This window comes from Opisthocomus hoazin, chromosome 4 (assembly GCF_030867145.1).
Source record: "Opisthocomus hoazin isolate bOpiHoa1 chromosome 4, bOpiHoa1.hap1, whole genome shotgun sequence".
In the NCBI taxonomy this organism is placed as follows: Eukaryota; Metazoa; Chordata; class Aves; order Opisthocomiformes; family Opisthocomidae; genus Opisthocomus; species Opisthocomus hoazin.
In genome coordinates this window covers 29,814,104-29,827,763 of record NC_134417.1, presented here as the reverse complement: position 1 = coordinate 29,827,763, position 13,660 = coordinate 29,814,104, and the positions used below count along the sequence as shown (strand labels likewise).

The window sequence follows — 13,660 nt, the reverse complement described above, 5'->3', positions numbered from 1 at the left end:
TGTCCGCCTGGACTTTAGTAAGGCATTTGACGCTGTTTCCCACAGCATCCTCCCGGAGAAACTGCCTGCTTGTTGTTTGGCTGGGTGAAAATTAGTTAGATGGCCGAGCCCAGAGAGCGGCGGTGAATGGAGTTAAATACAGCTGGCCGCCAGTCACGAGCAGCGTTCCCCAGGGCTCAGTTTTGGGGCCAGTCTTGTTTAATATCTTTATCAATGATCTGGATGAGGGGATTGAGTGCTCCCTCAGTAAATTTGTAGATGACACCAAATTGGGTGGGAGTGTCAATCTGCTCAAGGATAGGAAGGCCCTGCAGAGGGATGTAGACAGGCTGGATTGATGGGCCGAGGGCAATCATATGAGGCTCAACAAGGCCAAGTGCCAGGTCCTGCACTTCGGCCACAACAACCCCATGCAACACTACAGGCTGGGGGAAGAGTGGCTGGAAAGATGCCTGGCAGAAAAGGACCTTGGGGTGTTGGTTGACAGCCAGCCGAACATGAGCCAGCAGTGTGCCCAGGTGGCCAAGAAGGCCAATGGCACCCTGGCTTGTATCAGGAATGGTGAGGCCAGCTGGAGTGGGGCAGTGATCGTGCCCCTGTACTCAGCACTGGTGAGGCCGCACCTCAAGTACTGTGTGCAGTTTTGGGCCCCTCACTACAAGCAGGACATTGAGGGGCTGGAGCATGTCCAGAGAAGGGCAACGAAGCTGGTGAAGGGTATAGAGAACAAGTCTTATGAGGAACGACTGAAGGAGCTGGGGCTGTTTAGTCTGGAGGAAGGTGACGGGGTACCTTCTCGCTCTCTACAACTACCCGAAAGGAGGTTGTAGTGAGGCAGGTGTTGGTCTCTTCTCCCAAGTAACTAGCAATGGGACAAGAGGCAACGGCCTCAAGTTGCATCAGGGGAGGTTTAGATTGGATATTGGGAAAAATGTCTTTACTGAAAGGGTTGTGAGGCATTGGAACAGGCTGCCCAGGGAAGTGGTGGAGTCACCATCCCTGGAGGTGTTCAAAAGACATGTAGATATGGCACTTCGGGACATGGTTTAGTAGGCATGCTGGTGATGGGTTGACAGCTGGACTTTATGATCTTAGAGGTCTTTTCCAACCTTAATGACTCTATTCTAAGGAGCAGGACAGATTGTCAGAGAAAGACAGGGACAGCGAGCAGGACAAGGTGATACAGAGAGAGAAAAAAGGGACAAGAAGATGGGATAAAGTGAAAGACAGGCAAAAATAAGAGACATGGAGCAGGACAGAGATGGAGAGGAAAAAGCCTCAGCTGGGTGGCAGGAGAGATAGAGAAGGGAAAAACAGCACTGGGCTGCGGGACAGAAAGGGAGGAATTGAAAAACAGACACAGGGAGCACGACTGACAGAGAGCAAGAAGGGACAGAGAGCAAGAGAGCACTGGAGGAAAAAAACAACCATGACGGGCAGTGGGAGAGAGGTACGGAGAAAAAAAATACTGAGGAAGAGAAAAAGGAAAGGAGAGGCAGCTAGCTGGACAGGGGGACAGAGAGATAAAGGATGGGAGAGGGAATGGGGCAGAGAGAGAAAGGCAGAAAAAAACAGCAAGAGGAAGCAGGGTACAATGACAGCAAGAAAAAAAGGAAGAGGGACTGGGATCTGGACAGAGATGGAGAAAAAAGCAGCAGGGACAAAGGAAACGAGACAGGAAGAGCAACAGGGAGCAGGGCAGAGAAGGAAAGATCGGGACAGCAGCAGGATGGAGATGGAGAAGAAACACCGGGAATGGTCAACAGGACAGAAAGGAATAGGAATATGGGCAGGGAGTGGGACAAAGGGACAGAGTGAGAAACAACGGAACAGGAAGCAAGACAGAGCAACAGACCAGATTAATGATGACGAGAAAGAGAGAAAAGACAGACCATGAGATGCACAGGGGGTTGGAGAAAAAAAGAGGTATCAGGAGCAGCACAAAGGGTCAGAAAGAGTAAGAGATGAAAGAGGACAGGGACAGTAAGATACAGAATGAAAAAAACAGTGACAACAAGCAAGACAAAGGGATAGAAAGAGAAGGAAGGAGAGAGAAAGAGAAGGAAGGCAGGGACATGGAGCGGCACGTACAGGCACAGAGAGGAAAACAACACCAGGGAACAGGCCACAGAAATTGTGGGGAAAACAGACATGGATACAGATCAGGACAAGCAGATGGAAAAGCTAAAAAACAGCAATGGGCTGCAGGACAGAGACGGAGGATGAAATAAAAAGAGGGACGGGGAGTGGGACACAAGAACAGACAGGAGAGGTCGAGGGAAGAAAAAAAAAAAAAAAATCATAGCAGCATGGGAAACAGAGAGGGCCAGGGGAGGGGCAGAAAGGGCCCAGGACGCAGAAGAGTGGCGACAGGGCTCCAAGCCTGGGACTCACTGCAGCTTCTGCTCTCGGCACTGCTACGAAACTCTGCCACTTCAGATGCTTCTCTCTCCTGCTCTCCTCCCTTCCTCTTCCATAACTCTGGTCGCTTGGCTGTCTTCCACCTAACAGAAAACGTGTGTGTCTTGCAGCTCTTAGGAGACGAGGCTCCCTAGACACATAGCCTCGACCGCGGGCTGCACAGCTGTACCGCACTGCTGGTGACACACACAGACCCTGCGGGGCACGCTGGCAGCCTGGCCTGCTGCGGGCTATGAGAAAGGATCCTTCCTCACCCGCAGAGGCAGGCTCTCTCCTGCCTGCAGCTGCCAGCCAGGTGGCTTTCTACTTCTTCTTCACCCTTCTCGGGACTCTCCAGCTTCAGCCGCGCCAGCTCCTCTCCGCAGCCACTCAGCGCTCCGCCTCTCCCTTTTCGCCCCCACGCCGCCAGCACAGCGAGGCCCGGCACACGCAGCCCACACAAGCCTGGAGCGGGCGCAGCCAGCGGCATCCCCAGGGCGCGAACGGACAAACGCGTCCTCAGCGCGGCCCCTGCCACACACAAAGAAGCAGCCGCGACCGCGTTCAGGGAGGCCGAGGCACGCTCCAGGGCCAACGTGCCGCCCGCACCACGGGCCTTGGGGGAGGCCGGGGGCTCCGGGACAGGCTTCAGGGGACGTGCTGGAGCTGGGGGCGGCTGCGTGGGGTGAGCGGGGCCGGGGGAGCGCTGCCGAGTTGCGGGAGTGCCCGCCTCCTTCTCCCCTTCCCTTCCGTCACCTCCCGCCTCTGGCCCCGGGGCTGCCCGCACCCGGCTCGCCTCCTGCAGCCTGCCGCAGCAGGCGGCTCGAAGCTTCCCGTCCCACCACCCTCGGCCAGCCACCACGCACCCCCGCACCCGCCGGAGGGGAACCCGCGCCTCACCAGTGGCCTCTCCGCTCCCCCGCCGCACCGAGACTCGCAACCGGGGTGCCGCCATGCTGCTCTGGCGCACCGCGCATGCGCCACGCGCCGACGGCGCGCCCGAGGGGCCAGAGCCCGCGCGGAGCGGCGGGCTGCAGGACCACGCTTCGGCCACGCACAGCAACGAGCGCCCGGCGGCCGGCGCTTGCCCGGGGACGGCACCAGCGCTGCAGCGCCGCGCTTTGCACGTGGGGCGGCCGCAGTGTTTCCTTATCGGGAGGCTGCAACGATCGCGCTGCCGTTACCGGCGGACGGCAGATTGGAACACGGGGCGCTACCGCCGCTCTTTGGGCACCGGGCGGCAGCAGCGAGCGCTCCGCAGCGCGGCCCGGGCTGGCGAGGGCCAGGGCAGGCAGACTCGGGGAGCGTAAGGCAAAGGTGCACACGCAAAGAAAAATGTATGACTCTGAAGTACAGCAAAAAGCAGTGATGATGAGGCAGAGTGCCCTCATTAGTTTTGCAGATGACACACAGCTGGGAGGAGTGGCTGACAGTATCATGCTGTAATCCAGAGGGACCTCGACAGGCTATAGAAATGGGCTGACATGAACCTCATGAAGTTCAACAGGAGGTGCAACTGTTGTCAGCTTGCTTTTCAAGGACAGGACTCAGGTCTGGTCTTCGACAAAAAACCCTGATCTCATCTGTCTGTGCTTCTGCACTACACCTAGACTAAAGCCCTGCAAGAAACTCTTGACAGCTCTCAGTTCATCCACTATCTCAGCAGTGTCAGCGTGTCCCACCACCACCTCCACCCCCCCCCCCCACTCGCCCCATACAGCGGTGAATTGTGATCAACGCTAACCAGTCGTGAGGCAGAGGCGGAGCTGCGCCTGCGTGAGAAGGCGGGCTGTGGTGCTGTGCTGGGATCAGCCGAGAGCAAGCGCAAGCGGAGGTGCCGGCAGTGCGCATGCGTGCTCCCCCCCAGCTGCAGTACTCGATATGGATCAAGTGGTGGCAACCGTGAGCACGATGGCGGCAATGCGTACGCGTGCCTCCAGCTGCAGACTGGGTTGTGACTAGAGAAGCTCGGCTGAGAGGTCCGTGAGGTGGAGAGCTGGCAAGACGGTGCAAAAAATATCGACGAGGACTGGAGAGATTGCTAGAGAAGAAGAGACAATACACAGGACAGAGGGACTGGGACAGGAAAAGAAGGGCCGCCAGCTGGACAGACGGCTAGAGTTGGTGGGAAGGATGGTCAGGCAGAGGGATAGAAGCAGAAGGACATGGAGCTGGACCGAGGGATGGAGAAAGAACTTCTGCAGCTGCAGAAAACCTCTCCAAGTCCAGCCAGCTGAGCCATATACACCAATGCCTAGTGCTCAAGGCTAGCAGGCACTCTCCAGCATACATCAACTCCACTGCCTTGGTATCCATTGTGACAGTAATTTGTGATATGCTTGCTTCTGGAAGCCCTGCAGAAAAGCACAAGAAACCAAATTTAGTATACAAACATAAACACTAATCTAATACACACAAACAAGGTAAAGGAGAACACGCAAGCCACAAACACTGCCCCTCCGCCCCCATTTTGAAGACTAGCACAACACTGGGGTTTGCTGCAAGAAAGAAATCAGACTAAGTAGTCACTACAGGTTAATCTTTTGGGAACTTATGTCCACATTTTTGGCATAATCATGCCATGCCCTTCCTTCAATGCAGGCATGCACAAGCAGATCCACGACTTCAAATGCTTGCCTAGTTACCTCCTGCTCATTGCCTCAGATCAGACCGCAGAGCTGAATGCTGGCTGACATCAGGGAAAGGATATGAACCCCCCAAAATGGTTCACAGCCTACTGTTTAGGGTTCAGGGCTTATAATTTATTATCTAAGGATGTGGACCTTTTAATTTAACAGTAGAATCATAGAATGGTAAGTGTTGGAAGGGACCTTAGAGATCACCTAGTTCCAAGCCCCCTGCCATGAGCAGGGACATCTTCCACCAGACCAGGTTGCTCAGAGCTCCATCCAACCTGGCCTTGAACATTGCCAGGGAGGGGGCATCCACAGCTTCTCTGGGCAGCCTGGGCCAGGGCTTCACCACCCTCATGGTGAAGAATTTCTTCCTAATATCTAATCTCAATCTGCCCTCTTTTAGTTTAGAGCCATTCCCCCTTGTCCTATCACTACACCCCCTTGTAAAAAGCCCCTCTCCATCCTTCCTGTAGGCCCCTTCAGGTCCTGGAAGGCTGCTATAAGGTCACCCTGGAGCCTTCTCTTCTCCAGGCTGAACAGCCCCAACTCAGCCTGTCCTCGTAGGAGAGGTACTCCAGCCTTCTGATCATCTTTGTGGCCCTCTGGGCCCGCTCCAACACATCCATGTACTTCCTATGTTGGGAGCCCCAGATCTGGACACAGTACTCCAGGTGGGGTCTCATGAGAGTGGAGTAAAGGGGCAGAATAACCTCCCTCAACCTGCTGGCCACGCTTCTCTTGATGCAGCCTGGGATACAGTTGGCTTTCTGCGCTGCAAGCGCACATTGCCGGCTCATGTTGAGCTTCTCATCCACCAGTACCCCCAAGTCCTCCTCAGGGCTGCTCTCGAGCCACTCTCCGCGCAGCCTGTACTTGTGTTTGGGATTGCCCCAACCCACGTGCAGTACCTTGCACTTGGCCTTGTTGAACTTCATGCGGTTCACGCAGGCCCACCTCTCCAGCCTGTCAAGGAGGGACCTTCAGAGTAAGCTGTAAACCCTGAACTTTAGGCATTAAACTACTTATCTCTGAACCCAAATAACCGTTGGGGCTTTACAATTTATGGATGAGGTTAGACTTTAAACTCCATGCCCTGATCAGTAAGTAAACTGTAAGCCCTGATTGATAAATACAGAGTCACACAGAATAAAGCCATAAACCATAACCCATGAATGAGAAACTGTAAACAGTGAACTCTAAGCAATTGACAGAACGCAAGTGACTGAACCCTCAGTTTTGAGCAACACATGCCACAGCACATAAAAGCAGGAAAACAGTAAAAAAAAGATGAGGATTTTTTGCCTGCAGCTTTTAAAGTTTCCACTTCCTTTTGAAGTGTGGCAGAACAGGGGGATACACACCAGGAAGGTGCTACAGACACTGTTTATCGGTCTGATTTTAGCCACCATATGCAAGAATCAATCCATAGGACTGCAGTAAACTGCACTTTCACTGAACCTGTCTGCATCACTGCAAGTGCTAAAGCATCTCCATTAGAGACAATTAATGTAACATTTTTGGTCCCTTCAGCTCCATGGTCCAAAAGAGGCAGTGCCACTGAAAACCACCAGCTGACTTCAAACTGCCTTGTCACTTACCAGCACTCTCAGTCAGGCCTGCCAACAGCAGGACCATCCACCCCCAAAGCGCCATGTCACCATTCTGCTGCAGGGCCTGCCTTCCTTCCCTACACCTCCCCGGCTGTCCGTGTCCACAGGGCCAACTGCACATCCTGGCTGGTGCTGGGGAGGAACTGGGGCCTTAAAGGCAGGACATAGGATGGGAAAGTCAGATCTGTGCTCTCAGCGGACCCTGCCCCACATGCCCCTGCACCGAGCGGGCATGGGCTGAGACCCCTCAGCCCACACCTCTGCTTCCAGGCAGCCACAGCAGGCAGGAGCCATCCCCGACCCTGCGACCGCTGAAGGTCTCGCTCACCTGACTGGTGTCCCTGACCCTCACCTGCCCCTGCTATGGGGAAGAGGGCCCTGCCCTCTGCCACGCCGCTCCCAGGCACCGCACATGCACTGGCCACAAATCAAGGAGGAGAGCGTGTTCCCAGGCACCATGAGCTAAAATGAGACCTCAGTCGTCTTTTTTTCTGTCTCTCACGAGATTCCTCGAGGATTAAGGAAGCCCCCTCTGTCTTCTACTTGCCAGTCTGAATACAGCACATGCAACTTAAATTACTGTGTTAACCATGAAAAGCAGGCTGAGGAATACGTTACTTTGATTTAAAAGTTGTATTTTTTTCCCAAATCTATATAGTAGGCAGAAAGTCAAGACTGAAAATACACAACAGCGTGTGGTTTTAGCACAGTTCCTCTTCTGTGCTGTACTTCGCAGATCTAACATCCTTAAGTTGTATTAGGTACTTCAACCAAAGTTTGCACAATAAACAACGTACAGTGGTCAGTATTGAAAAGCAACAACAACTGAATGCTCTTCAAGGCAAAACGAAAATCCTTTTTTGACAAAAACTTGACAGAGCAACATAGAAAGAAGGACTCCAAAGATAATTCATCTTCATTAACAGTGCTTTCCCCATCCATTCTTAAATATAGTTGCACTCAAATCTCTGCTCATGAAATGAGAAGCATTTTTGAGAAGAGACTGACTGTATAGGCCCAGCATCAAAATCATACATGGGCTTCAGTATGAATGGAGTTCTGACAACACGTATCACCTGCTAATGAAATCTGTCAACATTACACCAAATCCAAGACACAGGGATTAAGTGGAAGAGTCAAATTCTAAATCTCTCAAAGCCAATGACTCTGTTCCTACAAGGAGCAATGGCTGAGGACGTTCTGGAATGGTTAAGTGTGTTGTCCACATTTGGATCTCCTCCTCCTCCACACTGATGGATAGGAATTCCCCTTCCCTATGGGGTACATTTCATACTGCATGGGTAGATACAGGACAGCTTCAAACCACTTCTTTCCTGAGGTCTTACTGTTCCGCAGGCAGCACTGTTTTTGATAGGGTGGACGGGCTCTCCACCAAAATCAAACAGGAAAGATTCAGTCCTCAGTAAAAGCACAATTTCAAAGTGACTATGTCTGTGCATGTCAGTTTTCAGACCGATAGCTTGGCTGGGAAAATGAACACTTATAAAAATTTAAGCTGAATTTTCCGATTTTTAAAAATGTATTTACAGCCAGGTAAGATGCATGCTTGTTTCTTGCTATTTCAGCCATTAGTAACAAGAAGGCTAATGTTATCTAAGTATTGAGTTTTTTTATCATCTTACTAAATGCAAGTACAATGTAAGACAATGAAACGTAATGAAATGTAAGACAATGTAAGACAATGAAACGTATGCTGTATATAGACCCACCAAGAATTGTTCCAGCTAATTCCATTTCTTGAACAGAGTATTAAGAGTATTAGCTCTGTTAAGGAATGATGGAGCAGAAAAGATCTAATTGAAGCAAAGCGGGATACAAAGTATTCTGCAGCATTAGCAGCTGTACGCCAGCCCCAGTGAAACTGCTGACTGTATGTCACTCTTACATACCACAATCCACTGGTCTCCTAGGGAGGTCTTGCTACAAAGAAGCATGGCTAGTGCCCCTCTTGCTTTCCACAGACCTTTATGGGCAATGATTTCAAGAAATACTGCCAAGTGTCCCTACTTAAAGCACTCCAGTCTGTCTTCAGACTTCTCTCTCATACTATTCTCTAGCTTCCCTATTCTCTTAGCCACAACATTGAAGCCTTTTAAAAATTCATCTTACCTAGTGCCCCAGCCAAAGTCCCTGATTTTGTCTCTCTCCTCCTCACTACATCATTGTCATCTCATCGGCAAGAACCCCGAAAGAAAAATTATTTTTATCCTTACAGGTCTCTTCCAATTCTGAACACTCCTTAGAGCTGAAATTCTTTTCAGCCTTTCTTCTCTTTCAATTTTACTTACTCTCATTTATGTTATGCCCTCTCCAGCCTCTCCTCAGTTGCCATAAATCCTCTCCTTTTCCCAGGCCTACCTCATGGTTTTCTTTTTCTCAACCATTTCCCCTTCCTTTACAGCTTTTCCTGCATTCCCACTCACTGTATACCGTATAGATGCAGAGAAATAGTTTTGTACTCCACTGCAAGCCCGGCAACCAAGTGAGTCTCAGGCCCATTCAGTTCAGCTGAGCTCCATCATTATTTGGCCTGGCTACTCTCTTCCATTCCATAATAAACAAAGTCAGGGAGCTAGGCCACAGCCTACAGAAACTATTGTCTGCTCTATGTTCTCTGTCTTTGCTGAAGAGGAGCTCTGCGAAATCTAAATAGACAGTTTCAGCTAGCACTGTAAGGGCAAAAGGTAGAGCGAGATTTATGTCTCTCTGGGGCAACCTTGAAACCAAGAATAAGAATATTCCTGCTGCAATGTGCTACCATCCTGGGTCATTCAAAGACTTCAATATAGCAACATAACAGATGACGAGAAGGCAAAAAATATTCAAACACTTCTGTTTTGATGTTTTAAAGGACACATCTATCATTAAGCTTTTGTCACTGAATGTATTCATAGCAAACTCAGCCATGGGAAAGGTATTTTCAAAGAACTAGAAGTCCTGCAGTGGAGTCCCAACAGAAAGCTGGGAAAAGCAGACAGAGGAAAAACAACAGTGGAAATGTGCATGACTTATGCCCTTTAAAGATTCACCCCAAGGAGATGGTGGGTATCATTTCACTGGTTTGATCAGATACTAAAGGTCTGCCAAAAAAGAAGGGCTGGGAACAACCTCTGTGGTAGCCCTCACATGAGCATGCATATTTGCTTGTCCAGGTTTTTTCATAGTCTACTCGAGCACTGAAATAGGGTCACCTAGTCATGCCAGGAGGTGGTACCAGATGATCTGTACAAACACTGAGAGCCCGCCTGGTTGGATGGGATAACAGTTTGTTGTTTTACAGGCGGTTTACTCCTATAAATGGTGTGACTGAATAAACAGTACTTAGCTTTAGAAAAGCTGGGATGGTCAATAACCTTGTTGTTGCAAAGGAGAGAAAGCAAAGCTGTAGAAGTTGCACTAATTACTCCATCGATATCCCAGCAAATTTCAGAAGACTGCATGCTAGAAAGCAACAAAAACAAGTTTCTGCCCCCTAAGATTGCCAGAGTACAGCCAAAGGTCTAAGTATCAACGAATATGCCTAAAGAGACAAGAAAAGGGTGAGAAATGCACTTAATCCAGAAACTGATATCAAGTGCTGTCAAAAATGTTACATGACCATGGAAGCATTTTTGCCTTTACAATGTTCAGAGTAAGACATACCGATACTAACAATTATGAAGATCAGCATTTCTGGACTGCTTCCTTATATGGCAACCAGTACAACCGCAAGGCTTGAAGACAAAGGTAAAATGTAACAGTTCTTAAATGACTAAAACTCTTGTCACTGCTGTTTTCAGTCTAGCGGGTCCAGTATGCATTCAGGTTTTTCTTCACTCATTTTCTCATCCCTCAAAAATTAATCATTAGATTTGCATATAGAGGTATTATGCTGCATCAGAACAGCTGCTATAGCTGTATAAAAACAGACAAGCTTTTGAACACTCAGAGGCCTCCATCAGGTCCAAAATACATGTGGCAGACCTAAACAAAATTAGCCAAACTAAATATAACTAGAAAGCAATTCCTCAGAGTTTAGCTAGGTGCGTATCACTTAGATCGTCTCTGAAAGACAAGATAGCTGACAGCTTCAAAGTAAAAGAGAAGTTATTGAGGGGATAAGAGAGAAGACAATGTCAGGGAAGAGAAACAGGCAGTTTGTTGCCTATGGAACAGAGAGGTTAATGAGGAGGTATATTATGATATGCCATAAAGCTAGTAAGGCTATTGAGTCCATGGTTTTCTTTGAGACTAAAGAAGGGCTCGTGTGTCCAAAAGCTTGTCTACTTTCTCCTACTAAATCAGCCGATCTAGTAAAAGACCTCTACCTAAAAATTCTGTTTCTTATGTTCTGCTTTATCATCCATCGTCATGTTTCACTATCACAGATGTCATATCTAAGTAAGTGGAATTCCACAGCTCGCTCCTCGTTACACAGCAACCAGCACTAAAACTCTCTTCGTACCAACCATGATTAGCTCTGAAGGTACATTTGGATGCTGACATCTTTGAAAGATGTGATGAGCAGTTACAAAGCAAGCATTACACAGATTTCCCTATCAGAGTTGTTTAATATGAGCAGCTTTTAAAAAGCTAGCTTAAAAATTTAAAGAAGCCTACTGTAATCTATAGCTTCTGGTCCTGTCCATCTCCGTTTACTATCTTTATAGTTCAATGACAGCATTCTCCAGCATGACTCTGCAGCGCATAAGAGCTCTCCTACCAATTACCTGATGTCTCCTTCCTTTCTCTTATCACAGATGCTCCAAATCACTACTCCTGCTGCTGTCTCACTTCTTGATCTTTTTTCACTTCTTATCTGGACCAATGCACAGCGCTGATCTCTCCAAGCTCAGTTAAGAAGCAATACAAAACTGAACAGAAAAACAATGTATAAATAGTAGTTATGAGGAAAATGCAGCACACTCTCCTTCATTCCTGTTACTCCAGAACAAAACTCTGTCCTCTCTAATACACTTAAGCACAAAAGGATCTCATTGAAGATTTCCATATAATATCTGAAATCTACCAGTGGCTCTAAATATACCTAAAATGCTCGAAGGAAAAAGCACACTCATTTAAGTGAGGCTATGAACATTAAATGTTCCAGAGCTGAAGAAGATACCGGAACCAAAATATTTTCTACTATGCTTTTCATAATTTTTACTGGCTTCATAAACAGAGGTTTACTTTTTGCTGTAACTTTTCCTAAACGAAACACATTTCCTCAACATACATAAGTGATACTGTGCTTTATCCAAATGGGCCTCCTGAACACAAGCCATATCAATGTTAAGTGCTTAGTAACTACAGGCTAAATACTACGATCTCTCAGCTGGACCATTAGACCCATTAAACATTTAAATAAAACAATTTTCAACTTTTGTACAAGTGGGGTGGTTTTATTTTTCTTTAAGCAAGAACCATGTTACATAATTCTGTAATATAGCTTTTACGTAAGCTATAAAATAAACATTTAGATAAAAAATAATGGCTGGGAATTCGTACCTACAACATTTTTATGCCTCTTGTAGCAGAAAGCACAGCAATAAAATCCAAAAACTTCATAGCAGTCACCCCATGGGACCTGAAATATACAGAACATCCCTTGCAAATAATGATTACCATAAGAACACATAGGACCCCTCAAATAACAAAAAAGATGTCTTTTTCCTGAAACACTAAACCCACCACTTTAAGCAGGGCTTCTCCAGAAGATATTGGGGAACACGGAATGGGAAGGATCTGTAACCTATACTTAGCATTGACAAAATGTTAAAGCTAACCAGTGGAGTTCACTTCACAAGATGTTATACTCAGATGTATTGCAGGGCTTCTAAATGTTTTACTTAATTATGGAAAATAAAAATACGGATACAAAAATAGTACTGAAAAACTCTTAAGGTTCAAAACTCACTCAAAGCCACCTGCTTCAGATCTTCAGTGCCATCCACAACACCTATTATCAGTGTCAACTGCTATAACAAACTGACTTTCATAGGCAATAGGCTGCATCAAAATATAAACAGTCACTAGCAAAAGCACCAGAAAGAAGCAAACGAAGCTTAGGCCTTCTATTATGTCAGTCGTGGCTTTTAAAATAAACAGCCAAGTGTCCATCTGTCCCCAGTTAGTACTATCTATAATTAAATTTGTCTCCCTATGAACAACCAATGTAAAGAATGCAGGGCATGGGTAATGTGATTGCTGTTGCCCAGCCCAATGAACAGAACTGCTGCATCTGCATTGTGAACAATCTGGAAGCTGTGGGGAAACATTGATGAAAATCCTGATAAAAGACAATGCAAAAATAACCAGACTGTACAGTGAGAAAAGCATGAGATGTTATTTCAATGTTTGCACAGGATAAATAATGCTATGGTCTGTGTGAACTATGCAGCTAGAAAATCATCACTGAGCCACGTCTGATATACGGGGACCAATTTGTAACAGAAGGCTTTTGTCAACTAACTATGCTCAGCTTCCTGATACAGCCCCAAAAACTTTTTTAAGAACCCCTCTTCATATGGCATATACTGCAAGGTAGCTACATTTGACAGCTATTGTAACTATGATGGAGAGTAAACTTAAGGATCAACCTTTTAACATAGGGATATTTACTTGGAACGATACACCCCAGATAGCAAACGTACGCAGCACAGCCAACACAGATGCTGTATATATGACACAGCAAGATGTTGTTTTCTGCAGACTTCCAATAGAGAAACAATCACCCATCTCTTAAGTGGAATTTACAGCACTACAGCACACAATCAGTGTGAACAAGGAATTTGTAAGGCTGAGTCAGCTAACACTCTTTCAACTGTTCACCAGATACATTTTGTTTATGTCCAGCCTGAGTATTTTTCAGTACTGTGACAAGACCCGTGTCCTTCAGCACATGACACAGATTTTAGCAGAAAGATCGGGTTTAACACCTACAGACCATTTTGCACTGTGATGGTTTTGATAACAAGGACTTCTGATCATATCTTGTAACCTTGACTAATGACT

General features: G+C 47.5%; 1 long non-coding RNA gene across 1 annotated transcript in view; it reads right to left on the bottom strand.

Moving 5' to 3' along the window:
• Window positions 1-4,436: 4,436 nt before the first annotated feature.
• Window positions 4,437-13,660, bottom strand: part of LOC142361149 (uncharacterized) — a 15,496-nt gene continuing 6,272 nt past the window's right edge. Inside the window, exon 2 of the long non-coding RNA XR_012763702.1 lies at window positions 4,437-4,754. This is a non-coding gene — a long non-coding RNA (uncharacterized LOC142361149). The remainder of the gene's footprint in view (window positions 4,755-13,660) is intronic.